This window comes from Triturus cristatus, chromosome 4_1 (genome assembly GCF_964204655.1).
Source record: "Triturus cristatus chromosome 4_1, aTriCri1.1, whole genome shotgun sequence".
NCBI lineage: Eukaryota > Metazoa > Chordata > Amphibia > Caudata > Salamandridae > Triturus > Triturus cristatus.
Genome location: NC_140585.1, coordinates 511,206,507 through 511,228,837, shown reverse-complemented (window position 1 = coordinate 511,228,837; position 22,331 = coordinate 511,206,507).

Below are 22,331 nucleotides of genomic sequence, written 5' to 3'. Positions count from 1 at the left end.
AATACATTCAGCATCACTAAGGCTGGTTGCCCTTGCTGGAGTGTAGGCAGTCACCGAGAATACACATGGTGGTGGTCTGAAAAAACAGTTTGGACATGTGCATTTAATTAAATCAAAAAAAGTGGTTTCATAATGTGTCAGTCTGTAAAAGTGATTTTCACTTGCCCCGAAAAAAAAAGAGCAGTAAGTGTGCTTTCAAATTGGCAAAGAAATTTCGTTTTGGGACTAATGTGAAAACATGACTCTGTGTGCAAATAGGAATTATAGGCAGAGATTTATTGCGTATTGCTCTGGTGATTTCACAGTTGCATTAGATGGAAAGGGGGAGCGAATTTTTGGGGGAAGAAGCAGACTCTTAGCACACACCCATGTGCTTGCCATGTATAATCATGCACAGTATTTACAAGCGAGTGGGGTTTTCAGGTTTCAGTCTGTAATGCAAATACATTCAGCATCACTAAGGCTGGTTGCCCTTGCTGTAGTGTAGCAGTCTGGACATGGGCTTTTTAAAAAATCTGAAAAGTGGTTTCATAATGTGACAGTTTGTAAAAGTGATTTTCACTTGCCCAAAAAAAAGAGCAGTTAGTGTGCATTCAAATTGGCATAGAAATTTCGTTTTGTGACTATTGTGAAAAGAAATGTAGTAATATATTTAAATACAATAAAGGAATTTTTTTTTAGTTTTTTTCAGGTATTGCTGAAGAGCAGTGAACAAAATTTAAGATGCCTACAAAATCCAGAGTTCAAAAAACGCTAAAAAAAAAACTATATTTGAAGACAACTGGAGGACCAAAGTTAGTAGAAGATGCTCATGTTGGGAAAAAGAAAAAATCTTCTGGTAAGCAGAAAAAACAATTTCTTAAAAATATATTCAAAACAAGGAAAAATGTACAAAATGTCTGTACTGGAAAGAATGTTACGAAACGAACAGAACAGGAAAAAATTGAGAATTTAGTTAATGCAAATATACCTTCTGCAACTGAAAAGATTTACATAAACAGAAAAACAGCGTTTAAAGAGATAAGTAGAAAAATGTTTCAGAGAAGAGTTATGTCCAATTTGATAAAGGATGTGAAGAAATATAAGCAAAAGGCAAAATATTACAAGAGAAAAAAAGAAATTGAAGCCATTGCAGCAAAGGCATTAGAATTAAAAAGGAAACTATTCATATTAATTTTGAATAGGATGCGTACATTAGACAAAATGGTTAATGTACTGAAATCACATAGCAAAAGGAAAAGAGTAGTGAACAGAACAAACTTTTGTAAAGTGTTTTTAGGAAAGTGGATGCATAGTTCAAGTAGTGAACCTTTTTTTAATGAAGAGAGCTATTTTCAAAGTAATAGTTTGCTGCATGCAGTTGACACCAGAGGTCGTTCATACGAAGTAACAAATGGTTGCAAAATGGAGAAGGAGATAATGGTTCCAAGAGATGAGGTACAAGTGATGGCAGATGAGGCAATGGGGAGACGTCCTAAAGCCCCAGTGTACACTTGGAATTGTAGTAGTATTTGCACTGTGCGTCAGGAATCTATTGACAAATTTCGAGAGTTTCTAAGAGAATATAGTAAAAAAAGTGTAAAACAGAAGATTAAGGTGCTTCAAAGTCTGGATCCATGCAGAGTGAGAGAGAATACTGGTTTGCAGGGTCATTCTCTGGCTTGTCTATCTAGAAAAGTGTGCAATAGTGTTTTCCATCATTTTAGGATGCTGGCTGTTCATCATACTGAAATGAGAAAGTTTGTGAGACGGTTGTATTTTGCCAAAAGTCCAGCAATAAAGTTAAATGAATTGAATAGGGCTCTGTTCCGAGGAACAGTATCAGATGTAGAGAAGGTTGTTGATGAAATTCAGTTTTGTTACTTTGGTCCTGAACAAAACAGTGCAGAGAAGGACACAGTAAATGAGGAAGAAGTGGAAGAGAATGTAGAACCCTCTGTAAGTAACACATTTAATGATCACATAACAAAATTTGCAATAGTCTCTAATGAAAGACCAAATTTTACTTGTATTTGTTGCCGCAGAACTCATTATAGAAAACAAACTAGGAATGTTGATCTCTACAGAAAGAGTGAAAATGAAGATAATTATAAGTGGAAGGATTTTGCCACATATATATTTCTAGAAAATTGTTTTGAATTGGGTGAAGATCAGCGTATTTGTAAATACTGTTACAACAAGTTAGAGGAAAATAGAATGCCGACCAGAGCTGTACATAATAATTTAGAATTGGATGCTATTCCTGCTGAACTTTCTGAATTAAATACATATGAGTCTATACTCATTCAATGTGTTCATCCGTTCCAGACCATAGTACGTATGGAGCCCAAAACTGGTAAATTACCTCCTTCAGATTTACTGAGAGGTTTAAAAGGAAGAGTGGTGTATTTGCCCTTGGATTTGAAAAAAAATATGGAAACTATTGATGCGGATACTTTGGAAACTGAACCATTAATTATTCTGGTTAATGGTGTACCTACAAAGAATAAGAAGATTTGGCAGGAGCTGGTAGATGTACGGAAAGTACAAAGAGCAAATTTGTATTTGAAAAAAAATAACAAATGGTATGAATCAATTTATATAGAAGAAGAAGAAGAAGAAGATTTACAAGAAGACACAGAAATACCAACTGGTCAAATTGAAAAAGTGGACAAGTCAAAGGAAGAAGAAATTTATGAACATTTTAGCATACATCCTCTTCATTCGAAAGAGGTTATGGGAGACAATATTGATCTCTTTCAGATGAAGAAAGCAAAAGGAACTCCCGTGAGTGTATGGGAGGAGAGCTTGGAAGCTCGATGTTTTCCCCAGCTGTTTCCTAAAGGAAAAGGAGGACGATACGATGAACGTCCAGAACAGATTCCAGCTTCTGAGTATCGGACTACAAGACTATATGCTGAAGATCCCAGATTTCGACAAAGTATTCCTTATTTGTTCCATCTTTTATTTGAAAGCGACTTGTCTGCACTGTCTTATGCAGTAAATCACATTTTAAAAAGTGGAGTACATTTACAAAATGTGTCTGCTAAGGATTTTATGGAGAAAGTGCAGCACCGAGATGATCATTTGGAAACACAACTGATCAATCTGATGGCTTGTCAGCGTGGGACAAATGAATATTGGTACCGACGCCATGGTGAACTAAAATGCATGTTACGGAATTTAGGAACACCAACATGGTTCCTTACCCTAAGCTGTGCCGAGTACGCTTGGGATGATTTACTGGATTTTCTACGAGAGGCCAATTCAAACATTAAAAACATCGAATACAAGACAGCAGGAGAACTGTGCTCATTGGATCCGGTTAATGTTTGCAGATATTTCAATCATAGATTTGAGGCTATGATGTCCTTCATCTGCAATAAAAAAAATCCACCCCTTGGAGAAGTAGTTGATTTCTTTTGGAGAAAAGAGTACCAGGCAAGAGGTGCTCCTCATATTCATATGCTGTTGTGGATCAAGGATGCCCCAAAGTTTGGAACAGATGCTGATGAAGCAGTGTTATCTTACATTGAAGAATATGCAACATGTGCTATACCAAAAAGCACAGAAGAGAACAAGTTAAAGGAGCAAGTTTTACGTTTCCAAAGTCATCGGTGTGGAAAATACTGTCGACGGAAATACAAGAGCAAAGAAAAATACTACACTAAATGTCGATTTGGATTTCCTAGACCTGTTCTTTCAAATGGAAGAGTCAACAGTTTTATGTCAGCTGTGAGACATACTATCACAAGAAAATCACCTAAGAATACCTACAACCTAAAAAGAAAAGAAGAATCAAAAAATATAAATGACTACAACCCAGTCATTTTATCCATGTGGAACGCTAACATGGATATACAGTATGTAGCTGACAATTCCATTGCTGTTGCTCGATATGTAACGTCTTACATTACGAAATCAGAAAAAACAGAATTGAAAGAAATGTGGGAAGAGATTTCTCACGAGAAGACTGTCAGTAAGAAGCTGTACAGTTTCAGTTTGAAGATGTTATCGCATCGAGAAATTGGATCCTACGAATGTTCAGATAGGTTATCTTCTGCAAGTCTCTACTCGAAGTCAAGAAGAATAATTTGGGCAAGTTTAGGCCTTGCAGCAATGAGAAATCGGGTACTGAAATCTGTTGGAGAAATTGAATATTTGGCCGAGAATGACCCAGAAAGTACAGATATTTTGAAATCAAACATGTTGGACACATATTATCCCAAGAGAAGTCTTCATCTAGAGAACATGTGTCTCTATGAAGTGCTGCAGAACTACATTTATTCACGGAAAGCCGCAGAAGACATCAATAATGGAAAATATAAAGTCGTTGGTGAGGAAGGATGTTTGGTGAAGCAAACAAAAGGAAGTTTGATAAATCACCGGAAGCTGAGTTGCGACACTACTGACAAGAAGGAATTTTACTACTTGGCTCTTTTACAGTTGTTTAAACCATGGTGTACAGAGGATGAACTACTGGGAGAATTCCAGAGCTATGAAGATTCTTTTAATGCTTGCAAAGACAGCATACAATGCAGTACATTCTCAACTTATCTGCAAATGTTAAATGAAGAAATTGATCAGGAAACTACAATTGCAGCAGAAATCGCTAGAGATAGTTCTCAGGACAGCCAAAGTTCAGGAACACTCAGTCAAGATCCCCTAGGACAACCAATCATTGAAAATGAAGCATCAATAGCCATGAATGAAGTGGAAACGGCTATGAATCAAGCTCAAGAAGAATTTATAGACTTAGAAAATTTGGAAAGACAACTGAATCAAGAGCAGCAACAAATTTATGAAGAGATCAAAAACAAAATTGATCACGGATTTCTACATGAAAAAAAAGAGTGCTCATGCACATCATTTCATCCAATCAGGATGTATGTAAGCGGACAAGCTGGAACTGGAAAAAGTTTCCTTATAAAAGTCATCAGAAGCTACCTAAAGCAAAAAACGGATTCTACTTTGTCTTGTGTGGTTACTGCTCCAACTGGGTTAGCAGCATATAACATAAAAGGAATCACTTTACATCGTTTGCTAATGTTACCAGTGGAGCATGAGAACAAAATACAATTCAACAAGCTAACTGGAGAAGCATCCTTGGAAGTTTCAAGAGTATTGAAGAAGATGCAAGTTCTCATTATTGATGAGGTGAGCATGGTATCAAACTTAATGCTTGCCTTTGTGCATTTAAGAATGCAGCAAATTTTGAAGACAGACTATGACATGTTATTTGGTGGAAAACACGTCATAGTTTTTGGAGATCTTTTGCAACTTACTCCAGTTAAAGGACAACCAGTGTTTAATACTGTCACACATGAAGACACGAAGAAGTCATTGGGAAGCATTGGAAATACAAATATTTGGTCCTTCTTTGAGTACAAGGAACTTACTACTAATATGAGGCAAGCAAACGATGAAGAATATGGAAGTATTCTGAAAGATATCAGGATTGGACTACTCACAGAAGTTGGCAAAAAAACATTACAGAGTCGGCTGCTACATAATTTATTTCCAAAGGAAGAAATAGTTGCAGAGAAGATATACAAGAACATTGCAGAAAACAAAAGTGTCATCTGCTTAATGCCAACTCTACGTGAATGCTCAATATTCAATGAGGAGCTTTTGAAATTGGAAAAGGAAGAGATCAGGAAATTGGAAGCAGTGGACAAAATTGAGGATGGAAGAATTAGTGTCACAGTAACAGGCAAACTGAAAAATAAATTGGACTCACTAGAGAAGAACATCTCCAAAACAGCTGGATTAGAAAAAAATCTATATGTTTGCATGAACTGTAGAGTATTTTTAAGGAGAAATTTGGATGTTGAAAAAGGTTTAGTTAATGGAGCGATGGGAAGAGTTGTGGGTTTTATTAATTACCAGAAAAAAGAAGGAGTTGAATGTTTAAAAATAAAATTTGATCAGATAGAAGAAGTTAAAGATATTTGTCGTTGTACAGTACGTTTTATGCTTGTGAAAGACTTATATGTACGTAGGAAGCAGTTTCCGTTTTCTCTAGCATATGCTGTAACTATTCACAAGTCTCAAGGATTGACTGTAGATTGTGCATTTGTGAACATTGGTTCAACTGTGTTCAAAGAAGGTATGGCATATGTAGCTTTGTGACGAGTGAAAACATTATCAGGTTTATTCATGATAGACTTTGATGACTCAAAAGTTAGTGCTGATACAAACTGTGTAAAGGAGTATAATAGATTAAGAAGAAGCTATGCTCCTCATTTAGGTCAGTATCCTGTGTTGGAGAAACGTGTAGTTTCTCGTAAAAGAAAAAATGAGAATATCTGTAATGAAGATGTAGAGAAGAGGAAAAAAAAGAGGAGTGATGTAATTGCAAGCAAAAAGAAAAAGGAAAATGAAGAACAGGTTGTAGGATGTCATTTTGAAAATAGCTCTGGTGTCAACTGCTACGCAAATGTAGTGCTGAATGTTGCATTTTATCTGGAAAGTTTGCAAGAGCAGATAATAGTAAATCAGGGAAAAAGATTCTGTTCAGAGCTGAGTCTCCTTTTTCAAAAGCTGAGTAAAGATAAAACTCAAATAGAAAGTGCTACTGAAATTAGAAAACTTTTAGATGTATGTTCAGGACGAACACAGTTTTCTCAAAATGAACAGCAAGATGCACATGAATTTTTGATGTATTTTCTTCAGGTAGTGGAAGAAGAAGGAGTTCCCATTGACATTTTTTTTGGTCTCTCTTATAAATGGGAACATAGTTGTGATAATTGTTATAATATATGTGGCTCTATTGTTGATAATGAAAGATTTATTTATTTGACATTGCCAGAGAGTAAAACAGTCACTTTTGCAAAATTAGTTAAAGATGCTAATCATAGCATGAAATGTAGTGAGTGTCAATCTGACATGTTTTCTACATTAATTTTAAAGGAATACGGACAGTATGTAATTTTAATGATGCAACGATGTAGAGCTGATGGTTCAAAATTGGATACTTTAATAAAGAAGTTTACAGGACAGCAATTATCAATTTCAGGAAAAACTTTTGTAACTGTTGCAATAATTTTCCATGATGGACCTACTGTTACTTCTGGACATTACACAGTTTATCTTAAATGTGAAAAAGGCTGGACACTGTGTAATGATTCCCAATTGATTTTCAAACAACGTTTGCCTTTTGATTTAGCAAATTCCTATCTAATCTTCCTGAAACCTAAATTTTAGACAGATTTGGCAAGATCTCGACAAAATAATTTTACCATTTTACTGGATTACCATTACAATTTTGTAGAAAAAAGATTTTTTAAATTATCATTTGGCCTAATGGAAAGATAACCAATTGTAATGTGGACTTTTTAAATTTTTAATGAAACTTTGAAAAACCAATAATTTAGAGATTATCGGTAACTTCTGCACATTTTAAATTTTGGAATGTTATTGGACTGCCATTGGAAATTTTTTCAAAAATGATTTAAAAAATTACTATTTGGCCATGCGGAAAAGTAACCAATTCTATTGTGGACTTAATAAATTATTCAAAAAATTTTCGTGGACCAAAATGTTACAGAGAATCGGTGTGATCTGGACAAATTAAACTTTAGAATTTTATTGGATTACCGTTGGAAATTTTTTCAAAAAAAAATTTAAAATTACTATTAAATTACTAGTAAAAAGAGATTCTGGGCTTTTTTATTACAATCTTTGTGATTGTTATTTTTTTTTGCCCGCTGTAAAATGATGAATGCAATTGCTTTCACAATTTATAGTGAAATGCAATATATTCTGAAAACAGCAAAAATAAGGCAAAAATATTTTAAGGAAAAAAATGTAAATATGTGTACTGTATTATAAAATGTTTTAAAAATATTAATACTTTTTTCTTTTTTTTCAGATTCATATAGAACATTTTCGAAAACTAGAACCATTTTTAAAGCTATTTTTTAAAAAAACAAATGAATAAATATTTTTTTGAGTGAGTATGGTAAGTCAATAATAATAATTGTAGTCTCTCAAGGACCTTGTAATGTGATAATTGTTTTTTAGTGTTTTTTTAAAAAAAAAAATAATAATTACGCGTACCGTACGCGTACGGTAAAAAAAAAAAAATAAGTTTTTAAAAACATATATAAAAAATAGATGAAAGGTAAGGTTGGCTCTTAAAAGAGCCGTTGTGTTCATGCAGGGACAGAGGAAAGAAAGATTGAGACTATTAGATGGTACGACAAGTGTGCTGATCTATTTTACTGTTCACTAGGGAAACACTGGTCTCCCTATAAGTAATTAGATCGTGACAATTGGCGCACCGTACTTCAACCCTCGCAAACCGAGGGTTAATTTCCAGAGGGCCAGCAAAAGGAGATTCTCCCCCCACAGATGAAGGGCTCACCTGACCTGCAGAAGAAGGAGTCAGCCCTGCAGATGATGGTCCAGGCTGAGCTGCTGTGGATGTACTGGCTTGTCTTTCTGAAGAGTTACCTCCAAAAAGATGACCATGTGTCCTTCTGTGTACATCCTGGAGGTGTCTCTTCATGGTGTGATTCCCAAAGGAATACTTCCTGTTAGGATTACCTCTAGAAAGTACACGCTTACACAGCTTACAAGTCACTAAGGGTGCATTTACCTTTTGCTGGCCTTCAGGAAAAGTAAAATAATCCCATACATAAGAGGGCTTTTGTTTCCTCGATCTCTGCCTCAAGACAGTGCTGCTAGTGCTAGCCTCACTCTCAGAAGAGCTCTGCTGTTCTGCCATCGTATCCCAAAGACAAACCAGCTCCTTCTCCCAAGGGATCACAAGCAGAAATGAGGGGAATGGGTGTGGTGTAGGAGAGTTCTAGAACTGAAAGTAGTTTCAACCAATCAAAAGTTGTGTTTCATGATCACATGACCTACCGTACGCTTACGGTACGCTTACGGCAAAAGTGCGCATGCGTGTAAAAAAGACACGCGCTTGCGCGCATGCGCATAACAGTCACTCCCGGCACTTCCGCGTAACGTGCGCGTGTAGCGTACACGCGTACGCGTCCCACGCGGAGTACGCGCGGCTACGCAAATTGCGTAACTATACGCAAGCAGCGTAGGAAAATTACGGACGTTGCGTGAACCGTACGCTTACCGTGAGCTTACGGTACGCGTACTAAAAAAATTTAAAAAAAAATAGAAAAAAAGTACTGCAAATTAATTTAACATGTTTATTTTAAAAAATATATAAAAAAAAACATATTAAAGAATTTTAAAAATTTAATCATAGTCTTTATAAAAGGTAAGAAAATTAAAATAAAAATATGTTAGAAAAAATAGAAGAAAAAAAAAAATAGCATTTAAAAAACCTTGCAAATTCACTTAAAAAACCATGGGTTTCACACACGTTATAGTTAGGAATTAGCATTTAAAAAACCTTAGAAATTCAATGAAAAAAACAAAGGTTTCACACATGTTATAGTTAGCTGGACATTTCACTCGTAAAAAACCAATGAAATTCCCCCGTTATAGTTAGTTCAGCTAACTATAACTCGCGCGCCCGCAATGCACTGCTGATGACGTCACATATTACATCACTCATGACATGGTCAGTGACATCACTCATGACATCACTGATGACATCTCAAATGACATCACTGATGACATCACTGATGACATCATCCTTGTGATAGAGTGGCAGACCTCCTCTTCCCCTAATATAACCTTTGATACACACATTCAAAAATAGAAATTAAAATTTTAAAAACAATGGACATACCAATACCAGTTACAACAACCTATACAGTAATTCTAAGATCCAAATACACATCCACTCATTCACCAACAGTCCTATACAGTCACTCATACATGTACTCACTCATCATATGTACTCATACACGTATACATCCTGTTACACAATGCCACTCATCCATAGAGGTACTCACACACATAGTCACTCATGCTAATAAAGAATCAAACATACATTTACTTGCATATACAGTTATACACACACCGCCACACTTACTTCTACAGAAACTTACACATACTTAGTCTTTTAAACAATCACTTATAGAAACACATACTTATTCATACAGGAACTCTTCCAATCTCTCACTCTCACATATACTCGCTTATATACACCAATAGTGACATATACTAGTTTAAAACATATGTAGTTACTCATAGAGACACTATTGAGACAGTCATTCACTCACTAACACACCCATGCACACACTCATCCACCCATAGAGTCCTGCACACATGCTGTCTTCAACACATACAAAGAGTGAGTCATTCATTCATGCACCTATGCACTACGCAATACCCCCCACCGAACCATACAGACATCAGACACTGATACTCAAAAAAACAACTAATAACCTATATAGACACTCATGTAGCTACTCACCAACCCATGCAGCCACTTATACACAAAGTGAGAGACTGATACAGATATTTACATATTTAAACATTACTCACTAAGCCATGTATTCACTAAGATAAACTTAATCAGTCAGTTATACAATCAATTTTTCAAAAACAATTCATCCATTTAGACACTTATATACCCATTTATTCTTCCATCGACCTTGAGATATACATATATAAAACATATGTAATTTTCAGAAAAACACACATTCTCTGGATGATGTCATCAGTGATGTCATCAGTAATGTCATTTGAGATGTCATCAGTGATGTCATGAGTGATGTCACTGACCATGTCATGAGTGATGTAATATGTGACGTCATCAGCAGTGCATTGCGGGCGCGCGAGTTATAGTTAGCTGAACTAACTATAACGGGGGAATTTCATTGGTTTTTTACGAGTGAAATGTCCAGCTAACTATAACATGTGTGAAACCTTTGGTTTTTTCATTGAATATATATATGAATGTAAATTCGTCTCTGATGCTGCCTTGGTTAGGAAGACGAAGAACGGACCCAGACTTCGGTGCCAATCACTGAGATTTTTATTCAAATTTCTCTGTACCAGTCCGCCATGACGCGTTTCAGCCCCCACTCGGGCCTTGATCACATGACACGTTGCAGAGGGGAATAGCAGTTTTTAAAGGGGAATCAACACCGGAAATGACCACATCATGGACATTGAGGAGTTACTGCATATCGACAGTTTCAATCTTGCTGTATAAAATACACGAGATATTGTGCACAATTGTGGATGATTCACAGTTCATACACATATTTACAAATAAATAATTATATAAATATATTATGAATATATATACAAAATAGAAAAATATATATATACAATTCCATATCAAAAATAAATGTTCATGAAATATACAATATATATAAAAGTTCCCTTCTAGTGCATACAGTGATATTGTTTAAATATCCTAACTGTATAAAATGAATCTTCACTTCCAACAAGATTTAATTTGTTGATTCGTTGCGCACTACGATAATTCGTAATATCTTTACTAATCTTAAGATGCCCCAATTATATATATATATATATTACCTAGTTAGGACCTAGTTACTATAGGATATTGGCAACATTCTAATCGCAATAACTTTGGCGCCGATTGATGAATCTTCATGAAATTTTCAAAACCAATTCTTTGTTGAGATCAGCTCCTATGTTGAATGTTTTGGTGTGTTTCATCAAGGGGGGGCCAATAAAAAAGGGGGTCCCAAAACATGTTTTTTCAATGTTAATTTCCATAGGAAAATGTAGACAAGGCTACAGGTCGAACGGGTGAACGGAATTACCCCAAATTTTGCAGGGAGAAGGGTCTTGGTCTAGAAAGCACGCTTTTGTTTATTTGGTGTAAATCCGTTCAGTAGTCTTCGAGAAATATCGAAATTTACAGATATCGATATTTGGGTGATTGGCTGAGGCGTTACGAGCACGAGCTTGCTGCTGATTGGCTGCGAGTGCTGCGATCGTTTACAACTAGGAAGTGTTGGCCGCCATTTTGTGATTCCGTTGAAGCGAGTAAGGGGGAAAAAGGACGAAAAATTTGGGAAAGAGGAGGGTAGGAGCACTGTAACTTTTGTGGGGTGTTTAGGGTGTGCTATAGAGGGGTGCGAAGTGAACTAATCATACCTACCGGTGAGAAAGTTCTAGGCTATGAGAATTAAATGAGATATTGGCTAGTGTGTGATGTTTCTCAGGTGAGCTTGTGCGCGACTCGAGGATTAAAGCGTGAGCCCACACTGTGTATCTTATGCTGTGAAGTCATGTGCCCTGGCCGCTGCAGTACAGTTGTGGAAGTAGTGTCAGCATGTGTTTATACCTACTAGGATGAACTACTGACCCGTAGTGGTGTGAAAGTCCTGGGTATCGAAAATATGTGAGGTATTTTCTAGAGTCTCATGGAAGGAGGAAGTGTTGGCCGCCATTTTGTTATTCCGTTGAAGCCAGTAAGGGGAAAAAAGGGCGAAAAAAGTGAGAAATAGGAGGGTAGGAGCACTGTAACCTCTGTGGGGTGTTTAGGGTGTGCTATAGAGGGGGTGCGAAGCAAACTACTCATACCTACCGGTCTGAAAGTGCTGGGTACGGAAATTAAGTGAGGTATTTCGTAGTCTGATGCTGCTAATGTGAGCTGCTGCGGGAGTCGGGGATGAAAGCGTGAGCCTAAACTGTGTGTCTTATGGTGTGAAGTCATGTGCCCTGGCCGCTGCAGCACACCTGTGGAAGTAGTGTCAGCATGTGTTTATACCTATTAGGACGAATGACTGACTCCTACTGGTTTGAAAGTACTGGGGTATGGAAAATATGTGAGGTATTGTCTAGAGTCTCATGGTGCTAAGCTGAGGTGCTGCTGGAGTCGGGGATGAAAGCGTGAGTCCAAACTGTGTGTCATATGCTGTGAAGTCATGTGCTCTGGCCGCTGTGCCACATCTTTCAAGTTGTGTCAGCATGTAGTTATACCTACTCGGATGAACTTTTGTTTTGAAAATTGTAACTTGTGTATGGTGCTTAGGGGGTGTTATACACAGAGTGCCAAGGTAAATTTGCGTGTATCATATCAATACGGTATTTGTAAAGCGCAAACTACTCACCCCTATGGGTCTGAAGGCCCTCGAGGCCGGCGTGGAAATTATGTGAGCTATTAAGTGAGCTATTACCCAGAGTCACATGGTGCTGAGCTGATGTGTCCAAAGGTGTCCTTCATAAGCATTTCCAAACCTACCCCAGTCAATGTGCCTAGGTAATTTCCACCACAATGCACAATCATGAGGTCAGGGTGTGGAAGATGCAAATAGGTTTTAACCAAAGGTAGCAATTGGTGCAACTTCAATCTTCTCTGTGTAAACTATTTAATTTCCACATTTTGTAAACCTAGATCTAAATCAATACGTCTGTGTTCTGCATACCTCTTGCACCTGAATATGTAGCTATGTCATACACACTAGCATTTTGAAGATATGATTGGAAGGTATGGAAAGATGTCTGTAGCTCATGCAGTTCCTTGGTAGAATAAGAGATATGTTTAAAAATGGGGAAGTACTTTTTTTTGCCATAAAAAACGATACGTGATTGGGAGTTGAAAAGCATTCATTTTTAAAAGTAGGGTGCACATTCGTTTTGTGGAAAAGCATCTTTGTGATTGGTTAAGAAAAAGCACTTTCAACATGGAGTACATATCATAGGATAAAATTTGCTCAATTGAACCACAGCTGCTACTTGCATTTTGGAAGGCACTGTTAGAACTTAAACAATCGTGAACTTTTCACCTGCATGTGCTGTTAAATGTTCGAGAAAATGTTGCAAAAAAAATCGTTACGTTTAAAAAAATGTATGAACTTTTAACCTGCACGTGTTGCAGAATGTTCTAGAAAGTGTGTTGATAGAATACCTTGCACTTCTGACTTCTATGTGTTGTTGAATATTAAAAAACGGGTTATATGGAAAATTAAAAAGAAACCAATAGAGAGAAGTTTTGAAAACTAAAAGAATCAAGGAACTATTCTAATTTGTTCTTTACATGTGTTTATGTGTGGAGCAACAAAATTATAGACACAACAGTACCAGGAAGAGGAAGAAGCAGGGAGTAAGGGGACGGGGGAGATGGGCAGAATGACACACATGCACAATTAAGTACAGCACAAGTATAGACAAACAATGGCCAAAATGAAACACACCAACAAGGAGCACAAGTCACACAACCCACCAACATCACACCACTGAACGAGCATAGAAGTGAAAACCACGCGGCATTCGTACAGGATGTGTACAAAGGCCAGTCGTTGGTGTTGTGGGATGTCTGTGCCCATGGTTATCAAGGATGGCACGTGGGCGAGTTCACTCTGTGTTACATTGCCAAACAGCTGCTTCTCCCTCCTACGATCCCCCACACTTTTCTACGGTGTGCTGTTGTATCTCGTGCACTCGTACGGTTCACCATTGTAATGCCTATTCACACATGTCCTGCTACATTCAAACTACACCATCACAGTGCCGTTGGAGGTGGTGCATGGCACTTTACAACATCGAGTGCTGCAGCCTTTGTGGCATGACACACCAGAGCACAGACACACTTACTGCACTTACTGTACACAGACATGTCCGAGACACCCTGTTCCCCTTGCCGGATAGGCACACCCCTGTGCTGACCTGTGTACTCCAGACCAGCACTTGCCGGTTGTGCATGCAGGAGGATGCGTGTGTAGCTACATGTCCAGGCTCACTGCCAATGCTGAGGTGACAGCACACTGTGATGTTGCAGGGCTCGTGCCTATCATGCTAAGACAATGATCACAGGGACACACTTGCTCAGATGCGGGTTTAGGGGGCGTTGGCTGTCCTGGAGTTGTTGCGATGAGTCTTGTGGCCCTCATGGGTATCCCTGCATCATGCTCATTGATTCTATGGCACCTGTAGATGTTCTGGTGTGGCTCTTGGCTGTGTTCCGTTTCATGGTGCAGGTCATCGTCCTGCTTAACACCAGCAGAAAGCAGGTGTAAAATACCTGGTGCTAACGTGGCTTATCGACGGAATTTGTTTCGCATTGCAGTTGGTGTGAAAGTTGTGATGTGATTTTTTTCTTGTGCAGAACAATATAGGAACTGAGCAGTGTATCTCATCAAGATCCAGCACTATTCCCAATCAATATAAATACAATGAGAGTTATAATTGATTTTGTGTGTACACTGTAAGTGCAGCCACTACCTCAATTCAATACAGGATTTTAGTATTTAGAATAAATCGCAAAGGTGCACCTCGTGTCTTTTTGTACGGGAACGGCTAGACTGTATTTCATTATCAGCACTTTAATGGAAGTAAAGTTGAGGTAAATCTAACACACTATTCAGAAGTTGGTATAAACTGCAGACATCACCATTATTCCCACGATAAGTGCCCCAAAATGTAACACCATGGTGGACTCCATGAAATAACAGTAATAAGAACAAGAAAGAGTCACACAGCAGTGAAGAGAACAACCAAAAACATTATTATTATTTTTTTTTAACTTTATTTTTTTATAAATATATATGTAAACGAAAAAACGAAAAACTATTTGCAAGATACATTTTTTTATTAACATATATATAAATGGAAAACTAATAAACAAGATGTAACAAAAATAATAGAAAACAAGAAGGCGCAACACTCCTGTGGGGACCATGGATGTTGATGACAGAGCCTGGAAAATAAAGCACAAAATAAGGAAGGAAAAAAAAGCCAGAGAGAAAAAGAGAGGGAAAGAAAGAAAGGGAGTGAGAAAGGTAGAAGGAAGAGAGAGAGTTAGAGAGATAGAAGGAAAAGAAGGAAGAGAGAAAGAGAGAGAGAGAGAGAGACACAGACACTGCCGCCTCTGCGCACATATGAGCAAATAATTACCTGGTGCCACCGGAGTGTGCAGCAATGGGCACTCCACGTGCCCATCAAATGTCATCCCAGATATGTCTCTGAGTCCTGAGTAATGAATGGCGGAGAACACATCAGGTGCTTGGCGGATCACACAGATGTTGCTGAGTCCTGATTCATGAATGGCGGAGACCACAGCATCTTCTCCACGGACCGGCAGATCTCACAGATGTCACTGAGTCCTGAGTCATCAATGGCGGAGACCCCATCAGCTTTTGGGGCTGCTAAGCCTGTGGAAGTTAAGTTCATGCCACGTGGTGGTAGGCCCCTGATGGCCATATGAGCTTCGGGTGGCACTAACCCTGTGCATCTGAAGTCCGTGCCAAGGGGCTGGTAGACCACGGATGGCTATACAGATCAGGGTGCGATTAACCTTCTGCACAACTTTTCAAAGACTCTTTATGATAGAGACACGTGGAGCATTCGCCATCTAGTCAGCACTGGCAATAAAGGATGTGACGTAGTCGATCTATTATATTTGCGTGGTCACATGGCCTGTGATGCATGTGCCGGATGGGTGTGGTGTGTGTGCAAACCTGTCCTGAGGGAGTGGCCGTGAGATGTTGAGAACTAGACCACTGACCTGCACACCAACAGTGAGTACACCTGCGACAGGTAGCTCTGTGGGGCCAACGTCGGAACATAATCGAAGTGGCGTGGCATGGTGTGGTGTACGACGGAACAGGGCAGGGATAGCTACAATAACACGGACGGCTCGTAGTACTGCGTCTGTGAGTCGAGCAGACGGGCCACAGCTGGCCCTCTGCGATCCTGGGTGTGAACTGTTTATAACTCACACTACATAAGCATTGAATAACCATTTTGTGATTCAGTCCGTAAGCTGGCATTTGTCCGAGGCATTTGTGAAAACATATCGGAGTTCTTTCTGTGATAGATACCCCTTTGACGCTGCCTCTCCCCACATCATCAGGTAACGCACCCTCTTCCCACATTACCATCATACCCCCAACAACCTTCTTGGGCCTGGAAGCGTCCCTGTGCGGTTGGACAAAGAAGAATCTTAGTCATGTATAGATTTACATATAAAAAAAAATATTTAAAGAAAAGAACACCAAATAAGACTGAAGGAAGTCTGGTGCTGTGGTCGCTGCCACGATGTTGGGGTCACTGCTATTCAGGACTCAGGACACAGGTAGGCCGGAGGTAGCGGTGAATAACAGCCCACATCCACATGGTGGCCCCACCGGCCTGCATAGTGGAGGTTCAGTGGCACCACGTGTCGCCGGCCTTCAATATGCAAATACCCCTCACTAATCGAAGGGAGTGTGGCGCTGTGGTTGCTGTTACAAAGTTCGGGTCACTGTTGTTCAGGTCTCAGGACACAGTTACACATGTGGGATCGGTTTGTGTTGAACAGGGTTAGTGGCACCACATGCTGTTGTCCTTGCATATGGAAGTATGCCTCACTGATCGAAGGGAGTCTGATGCTGTGGTTGCTGCCATGGACTTGGGGTCACTGCCATTCAGGACTCAGGACACAGTTACACATGTGGGATCTGCTTGTGTTGGAGAGTGTTAGTTGGCGCCACGTGTCCAAAATTCAAATTGTGAGGTCTGCTGCCAGCAGTGTAGACTGCTGAGTGTTGAGTTGTACTTGAAAATGAATTTGGTCAATGTAGTAAAGCTATAACTGCTATAAAAAAAGTTCAAGAAGAAAGGATACTAATAGGATATTATGTAGATTTGAGGCCTGTAATAGTTACTTGCCTAGTGGACTCTGTAGTTCATGAATGAAGAAATAATTTTCATTGTGAGCCCTTCTGAGTGCAGTGTAGGCGTATGATGAAAAGATGAAATAAGTATAGAATACATTGACAAAGTGTTGTATTTTCTGAGTACAATCTTGTTAGTAATTAGCATTGCGAGCTGTACTGCTTGTAGTGTAGACTGCTATTCCATGTTAGTTTGCATTTGGAGATTAATTTGGTCATTGTAGTAAAGCTATAACTGATATAAAAAAAATTCTTGAAGCAAGGATACTAAAAGGATAATATGTACTGTGATAGTTAGTTGCCTACTGAAGTCTGTAGTTGCATATGGAAATACCCCTCATTGATCAAAGGGAGTGTGGTGCTGTGGTCGCTGCCACAGGCTTGGGGTGACTGCTATTCAGGACTCAGGACACAGTTACACATGTGGGATCGGCTTGCGTTAAAGAGGGTTAGTGGGACTACGTGTTGCTGGCCTTGCATATCAAAATATGCCTCACTGATCGAAGGGAGTGTGGTGCTGTGGTCGCTGCCACGGACTTGGGGTGACTGCCATTCAGAGAACTCAGTACACAGTTACACATGAGGAATCGGCTTGTGTTGAACAGAGTTATTTGCACCACGTGTCGCCGCCGTTGCATATGGAAATATGCCTAACTAATCAGAGGGAGTATGCTGCTGTGGTCGCTGCCATGGACTTGGGGTCACTGCCATTCAGGACTCAGGACACAGTTCCACATGTGAGATTGTTCGGCTTGTGTTGAACAGAGTTTTTGGCACCACGTGTCACCGCCATTGCATATGGAAATATGCCTAACTAATCAGAGGGAGTATGCTGCTGTGGTCTCTGCCATGGACTTGGGGTCACTGCCATTCAGGACTCAGGACACAGTTCCACATGTGGGATTGTGTCGGCTTGTGTTGAACAGAGTTATTGGCACCACGTGTCGCCGCCGTTGCATATGGAAATATGCCTCACTGATCAAAGGGAGTCTGGTGCTGTGGTTGTCTCACAGAGTTAGGGTCACTACCATTCAGGACTTAGGACACAGTTCCACTTGTGGGATTGGCTTGTGTTGAAGACGGTTAGTGGCACCATTTTTCGCTGGTCTTCCACAGTGTAGGTGGTGAGCAAGGGCCCACAGCCATGTGCATACGCTGGTGGCCCCACCGGCCTGCGTTGTGCAGGTTCAGTGGCACCACGTGTCGCCGGCCTTCCATATGGAAATACCCCTCACTGATCGAAAGGAGTCTGGTGCTGTGGTCGCTGCAATTCAGGACTCAGGACACTCTTACACATGTGGGATCGGCTTGTGTTGAACAGGGTTAGTTGGCACCACATGTCGTCGGTCTTCCACAGTGAAGGCCGGAGGCAGCAGTCAGCACAGGCAGATGACGTTGACTTGAGCTGCACAGATTCGGAGCATGTGGTCTTCTTAACCCATTATAATGACTTACACCATTTGCGTCGCTACTAATCTTGAGTTGTGAACCGTGTAACCCCAGTGTAGGGCAGAGGCAGTGGTCAGGATGGGCGCACAGCTACGTGGCGATGATTTATGGTGCAGTGAGTTAGGAGCACCTGAAGCAAACAGCGTGTGCGCACCGTGCGATGATGCGTGGTCTGGGCGGGCCACACTGTAAGCAAAGTGTCTTGCCAACTGGACTGCGACATCTGCAATCTCCATTGCATCTGAATTGTGAGCGCTGCTGTCCGCAATGTAGATCGAAGGTAGTAGTCAGTACAGACATAAGTCTGCGGTGCTGTGCTGCTGGATTCACAGGGGGCCTGTGTCAAGGAGACCCGCGGTTATGGCGGCAGCCACATGCCAGGGTGAGGGCTGCCGCTGTGACAGACTCGTTGGTCTTCCCTCAAGTGAACCATGCCTAGGGCCTGGCCTATTTATTCATACTGCTACGCTGGAGTGGCGTACGTTGGAGCAGCCCACTTCGCTTCCGCTTCCAGGGGGGGACAACACAGCTACATGACCGAGATCTTCCCCACTGCCTGAGGTAACATGGTTGCATCCACTGTGCACTACACTACAAGTATCAACAGTATGTCTGCACATGGAGAGGTTTGTGCTTTGCATAGTGAGGTCTGTGCAGCACATCAGCGTTATACTTGGCATTGTGTGATTTATTGTTGAAGGGTGACTTGCCTCCTTCATATATAGTTGGTTACCACATCTCCCAACATTCAGCTATTGTGTGGCTGAGGGGCATGGTGTTTTGGGAAGGTCCGTTGAACTGTTTATTGCTCCCTTGGTGGTAGTAGGGGGATGATGCGGGGGGAGCTTCTGGTGGTGGTGGCGCTGGGTGTTGTGGTCTTGTTGCGTGTCGGACCTGCATGATCAGTAGCTCTATCACATGTTGGTCTTTAGATGTGGCTGTGAGTTGGGTCCAATTCACGGAGTAGATAGTCGACCTCCTTACACCAGTTGAAGGTTGATCTTAATTTGTTACTGCTAACTCGGCTTATCGCCTGCTTTTTGGATCGTATTGTAGATTTGGCTGGTAGTTGAAAATATGGGGAAGTGGTGTTTTCGTGTTTTTTTAGCACGGGAACGTCTACTTTGCATCTTATTAGCGTTAGTTGTGGCTCTCCTTTGTGGCGATTTGGTTGGCGTAAGGTATCGATGGAAGAGTGGTGAGATTTGCAGTTTTCACCAAGTTGAAAATGGGTTGATAATTAAAAAACACAGAAAAAAGATAGGTTTAATGAACATTATAAATTATAATTAGAAATTAGCATTTAAAAAACCTTTGAAATTCACAGAAAAAACCATAGGTTTCAGGCACGTTATAGTTAGAAATTAGCATTTAAAAAACCTTAGAAATTCACAGAAAAAAACATAGGTTTCAGGCACGTTATAGTTAGAAATTAGCATTTAAAAAACCTTAGAAATTCACTGAAAAAAACATAGGTTTCAGGGACATTATAGTTAGGAATTAGCATTTAAAAAAACCTTAGAAATTCACTGAAAAAAACATAGGTTTCAGGGGCGTTATTGTTAGTTGGACATTTGACTCATATAAAACCAGAGAAACTCACCTGTTATAGTTAGTTAAGCTAACTATAACTCGCACCCCCGCAATGCACTGCTGATGACGTCACATATTACATCCCTCATGACATGGTCAGTGACATCACTGATGACATCTCAAATGACATCACTGATGACATCATCCACGTGAAAATCAGATGCACCTGATCAGACCCTAATATAACACGTGATACACCCAGTCTAAAATACAGACTATAATTTTCGAAACCGTGAACACACCAATACCAGTTAGTGAATATCCACTCTCTAATTTGTAGGTCTACACATATACATTCATTCACCTATACACTCACTCATACATACAGTCAGCCATCAATACAGCATTATCATATCCAGTCACATATCTATACAGACACTCAGACACTGCCTCTCTTTCTTAGAGTTATTCACAAACCTAGTCAGTAATGGAAATAATAAATAACACTTTCATTTACTCACCTGTACAGTTATACACATACCACGTCACTTATTGAAACATATACTAACACATAATTACACTCTAATACAATATCTAATACAAGCACACACAGATCCATACAGGCACTCTCACAATCCCTCACTCTCACATATAGTCATTTATACAGTCCAAGACTCATATATACTATCTTTCACATATGGAGTTACTCACACATGTACCACTGAGGCATCCATTTACTCACCAAGACACTCATACACACACTCACCAAGCCATACAGCCCTTCACAGATACAGACTTGAACACATATACCCAGTAAATTATCCACTCACACATCTATGCACCTAGTCACACCCCCACCCACTTACACAGACACTCAGGCACCCATACAGGTACTCAGACAAGCAATCAATAGCTCGTATAAATCCTCATTTAGTTGCTAACTAAACCATTGAACTGCTTACACAACAACTGACAACCTAAACTGTGTGAATGTCTGTATCTGGCGCTAACACATGAATTAAGCAAGACACAATTAATCACTAACTTATTCAGTCAGTCACACACCTACTTAATCATCCATCCTGACTCTTATACACCCATTCATTCTTCAATACACCTTGACATATATATATATAAAACATATTTACATTTTATAGAAACACACATTTACTGGATGATGTCATCAGTGATGTCATCAGTGATGTAATTTGAGATGTCATCAGTGATGTCATCAGTGATGTCACTGACAATGTCATGAATGATGTAATATGTGACGTCATCAGCAGTTCATTGCGGGGGCACGAGTTATAGTTATCTCAACTAACTATAACAGGGGAATTTCTCTGGTTTTATATGAGTCAAATGTCCAACTAACTATATCATCCCTGAAACCTATGTTTTTTTCAGTGAATTTCTAAGGTTTTTTAAATGCTAATCTTTAACTACAACGTGCCTGAAACCTATGGTTTATTCTGTGAATATATAAATATATATATGTATAAATATATATATATATATTATCTACTGGCGCTCGCCAGTAGATAGTTATACTTAGGTCCGAGTTCTCTTAGGAAATCTGAAAATTCTATTTTGAATAACTTTGGAGCCGGTTGACTTATCTTCGTGAAATTTTCAAAACTAATGTGTCGCTCCGCTCAGCTCCTACCCTGAAAGTCACGGGGTGATTCGTCAAGCGGGGGCTTAGAAAAAAGGGGGGTCCCAAAACGCGGTTTCCTCATGCTTTTTCCCATGGGACCTTTAGTCGAAGGTACAGCCCGAACGGCTGAACAGAATTACTTGAAATTTGGCAAAGAGGTAGTCCTCAGGTCAGGCATGTGCCTTTTGCATATATGGTGT